Source organism: Gadus chalcogrammus, chromosome 5, assembly GCF_026213295.1.
Source record: "Gadus chalcogrammus isolate NIFS_2021 chromosome 5, NIFS_Gcha_1.0, whole genome shotgun sequence".
Classification (NCBI taxonomy): Eukaryota; Metazoa; Chordata; class Actinopteri; order Gadiformes; family Gadidae; genus Gadus; species Gadus chalcogrammus.
Window position 1 is genome coordinate 11,178,254 of NC_079416.1, and position 5,000 is coordinate 11,183,253.

A 5,000-nucleotide genomic window follows, 5' to 3' on the forward strand; every position below is an offset into this window, starting at 1 on the left:
GAACACAAAATAAACCCTATTGATTCTTCAAGGTCGATTTGCATGGTTGTTTACCATAGCCGTATGCTCACACAGTCGCTGTTGACAAGAGCGAGTCTCAAATACCTTTTTTTCGCTCCAAACTGAAGGTTAGCCGAGGACATTAGAAATGAACAACCCGAAGGGGTCGGGGTGTGTGTGTGTGTGTGTTTGTGTGTGTGTGTGTGTGTGTGTGTGTGTGTCGGGGGGGTGGGGGTGGGGGCTCCGCTTGGCAGGCGAGGTTTTGGACAAGCAGATTACCTGGCACACAGCGAGGTACACCGAGGTAACTAAAGCTGCTCACTGAGCCTTCCCCAGAGGGCTGTGGTACACACAGACTCCCAGGACCCAGGTACATGTCTGCTGCTCAGCGCCGGGACCTGCTGAGACCCCCCCCCCCCCGCTCCAAGGCCTCCAGAAGTATCTGGGGGTGTATTGGTGTGACCCACAAACCGAACGGTCGATCCAGGAGGGGAAGCCTGGGTGGAACCTATCCCAGGCTAAGGCCTTGATATGGATGCCTTGGCAGGGCTCCTCTGCCTCCTTCTCTCTCACCCCCCCGTCCCCCCGTCCCCCCGTCCCCCCCTCCCTGTGTTTCTTTTACTCGTGCTCCGCCGCTCCTAATTTGGCATGATAAGAGAGGGAAGCTGTTGCATGACAAGACACACGTCTCTGCCCCCTGCGTGAGAAGCCTGGCACGCTCTCGCTCGCCCCTTGTGTGTCTTTGCTTGCGGTTTTTTTCTCTTTTTTCTTTGCGTGACCATGTCCCTCCCTCGGTCACTCCTGGACCCCCCCCTCACCACGCCACTCCCCCCCCCCCCCCGCCCAGCCAACCCCCCACCCACCCGCCCACCCGCCCGCAGCCAAAGCCCTTTCACGTCCTCGTTAGCCGGTGCGAAGCAGGTTTATTTTCATTGGCCAGCCGCCCGTGTGAAGGACAAACCCCCCCCCCCCCCGGGAGAGGGTCAGTTCTGGGGTGCTGTTTAAATGGCAGCTGAGGGGGAGTGTGGCGACATTGCTATGCTGTGTTGTCTGAATTTGTGTGTGTTTGTGTGTGTGTGTTTGTGTGCCATTGTGTGTGGTTTGTTCGTGTGTGTGTGTGTGTGTGTGTGTGTGTGTGTGTGTGTGTGAGTTTGTGTCTGTATGTTTGTGTTTGTGTGCGATTGTGTGTGGTGTGTGTATGTGTGCGTGTGTATGTGTGCGCGCGCCTGTGTGCGTGTGTATGCGTGTGTATGTGTGTGTCTCTGTGCGTTTGTGTGTGTGCGCGTGCGTGTGTGTGTGTGTGCGCACGCACATGTTTGTGCGACAGGGGAAGGCTGGTTAGGCCGAGCAGGTGTTATGTCCGTATGTGTATATGTGTGTGTTTGTGTGTTTGTGTGGTGGAGGGTAAGTAGTGGGAGATGATTCACACACACGCACACACACACACCCTGCTGTGCCATGGCCCTGCGTGTATGAGCATGTGCGTGGTAATGTGTAGACATGTGAGCCTGTGCGTGTTGTGAGCTGGTACAGCAGATTATGTGTGTGTGTGTGTGTGTGTGTGTGTGTGTGTGTGTGTGTGTGTGTGTGTGTGTGTGTGTGTGTGTGTGTGTGTGTGTGTGTGTGTGTGTGTGTGTGTCTGTGTGTGTGTGTGTGTGACCTCCCCTGCTTGGTCAATGGGAAATACGCCCTGCCGTAACTGCTGTTGAAGGATGCCATGCACGGTGGGCAGGTCATTCAGAGTTTACGGCTTCCCCCGTTCCACGGCGGGGCGGCTGGACGAAGGGTCCATCAGTTCCCACCGATGACATCGTACACGCATGCTCACGCGAGCACGCTAGCATTTCTGTGTGTCCGCCGTGCCCTGGCACGGCTCCTCCATTGTATAGTGTGAGTGATTGTGATCTACAGCACAGATGAACACAGGAAAATGGGATTCGCGTCCGGGTGCGAATTCCAAGTGTCACAGGATTTTGCTCGCTTCTTATATTCTGACACTGTATTTCTATTTGGTGAGTGTTGTTGTCAAGCGGCAGGATACATGTTTCCGTGCAATGGGGGGACTCAGGAAACTCATCCGTCTTTAAGACAACATGAAATGAATACATACTTTGAACCATTGAAATCGTGAAATCGATATTAACACCCAGGTCAACCTGGGGCCTGAGCTACCAGGAGAGTAGGCAGTAGATAGTTATCCTCAGATATCCCACAATATTCAACCTACCACGTCCTAATATCCTGCTGGTTGAGGTAACATGACCCACTACAGAAGATGTAAGATATGCTATCGATGTCGTTTCACTATCTTTAACGGCGACTCTATGGGGCAAGGAACCTGTTTACTGCCTTTTCTTACATATGTGGAAATCTCCAAACTATAGGATAGGATAGGAGTGCAGGAGTGCATTTGACGAAATACGTGACAATCCGAACGTTGTTTTTCACTCAGGGGAAAAGAAAACGACATGAAGGTTAGGCCGCAATTGAGCCCATGTGGACCTAATTCCCTGGACTGGGTTTCCTTGAGTTTGAGTTTCTAAGTCACTGGCTGTGTTGATTTTACTCTCCACAGTGTTTAGCAGACTATCATGTGCTCAGCACAACAGCACATTGGACCGGTTTCAGAAATACACTATGAAGAAACAATGGGGAGCAGCTCGCTGGAGTTGTGTCAACATGCAAATTATACGTTGTGAAGGCTGAGGATTCACTCGCACACCAACACACACACATATAGACACATACCAATACACACACACACACACACACACGCGCACACACACACATATATGTATACATAAATATATGCGTGTGCGTGCAAATGTCTGTGTTCCTTTTTGTGTGTGTGTGGTTCTGTCTGTTCCTCTATGTGTGTGTGTGTGTGCATATATGTTCCTCTATGTGTGTGCGCCTGAGTGCGTGTGCGTGTGCATGTGTTCCTCCATGTAAGGTTGTGTGTGTGTGTGTCTGTGTGTGTTCTTGTGTGTATGTGTGTGTCCTTCTCAGTGCATATGTACAGCCATCCATCCGCGGGCGCAGGGGAGGGCATCCATTGTTGACATCATAGCCGCTCATCCCGCGCGTCAGAGGAGAGTCACGGCGTGCGGAAGAGAGCGGTGAGAGCCCATACATCAGAACCGGGGGCTGAGTGACGCCGTCAGCAGCCCGCACAGCACACATCGTCCCACCAGCACGGTCCACGTTAACCTCTGCCACCCGCCCTGTCAGCACAGCCACCGGGCTGGGTGTGGGGGGGGGGGGACCGTCCCGCTGCTGTTGGCTGGGGGGGAGGTCGGGGAACGCACTCACGCTGAACCCGGTCGCCGGAGGAGCGCTCTCTTCACCGAGCGCAGCATTGCACAATATCACACAAGGTCCTGAAACATGTAATCACTACCGATCCCGTGTTTCAGATATGTCCCACACACACACACACACACACCCGCATCGCTCTGTGATTCATCACCCGCACTTCATTCACGCATCGAAACACAGACGAAAAAAAGAGAAAGGGGGGGGACGGGACATTTATTCACTGTGAATGAGCAGTCAACCACCATGAAGGGCTGCGGTTCATCCAATAAATGCGGCCATATCTTTTGTAGGCCAGAACCCAGCGCGCACATCGGATCCACATCCGTCAGATCAGAAGGAAAACAACCTTCGGTGGATGACAAACGGGGGGGATATTCAAACGGAGACACGACGACGAGGAACAAACGAAAACACGTTGAGCGCACGAAGAAACAAATCACAGGAAACACGCCATTACTGGTGGCCCGCCGATATCCCACCGCCCGCTAACCCAAACACAAACACGCCGATGCAAATGTAGATCTTGATTAGGACTGGCATGAGAACCGACTGTTTCCAGAGCCCCACCACCCCAAGCTCTGAGCTTGTTTATTTACGCGGCAGAATTTGTTCTCACACTAGGACGTGTAAGAAGAACAACATTTTGGAGTAGGGGCGGGAAGTAAGGGGGGGAGCGGGCTAGACGAACAAGGACGGACAGACGGCCGGACGCGATCATGAACACAAATGGATGTGCTGTACGAGCTTGAAGCCAAGCGCCAACGATTGCAAGGAAGCTATCCAATCGCAACAGAGCACGAAAAGAAAGCTGTCCAATTGCAATGAACGAAGCTGTCCAATTGCAAAAAAGAGACAAAAGAAACCATATATCAACTTGTTGCATTACTCATAGATGTATCCTAGACAATCCTTTTCGCCAAGCTGGAGAGAGTGTACGAGTCTTCATAAGTCTAGGACGAAGAGGTGAAGTTATTGAACATGCTAATGAACAGTGAACAGGCGTTGATTCTGGTGATGGCCACTAGGAAATTGTTTGCAGTGGCAAGGAGGAGTGAGCGTTAATGTCGGGGATTGCACTAAACATGTCAATCACACACACAACATAAATTGCATGCATTTGTCTTTCATACAGAAACAGACACACACGACTTAGACCACACACACGCACCCATACACATCCTAGACAGCAGCCCTTTTATTTTGTAAATAACATGACATGGACAAGAAAATAACGCTATTCAATCTTATTTTGGAAGTTACTGAAACAGCATGCTGTTGGATAAATGCAATTCTGAATGTCTACAGGCCAGCTTGTAATATGATAATAATTGATGTATTTTCTGTGTAAGTTAGACAAAACACTGAATTCCCACACGCTGAGGGGCTGAGATGAGTGCAGTGTTTAAACAGCGATTAAATGACTCAGTCCATAAATGTTTTGTCGTTGTAGCCAGCCCTTTACCACTTCAACAAGTGTGAACTTTAACAGTCAAACAAAAGCCACGGAGAGAGAAAATAGGCCATTTGAGATTGAAGCAATCAGTACCCTCATTTCTAAAGGCTTTATGTTCAAATCGTATGCAAATGAAAATGAAGCCTTGTTTAAAACTGACAACAGCTGACTCTGAAAAGGGCCAAGCGATGATATAAGGTAACAGATGGAGTGGAAACATGTATCCTTG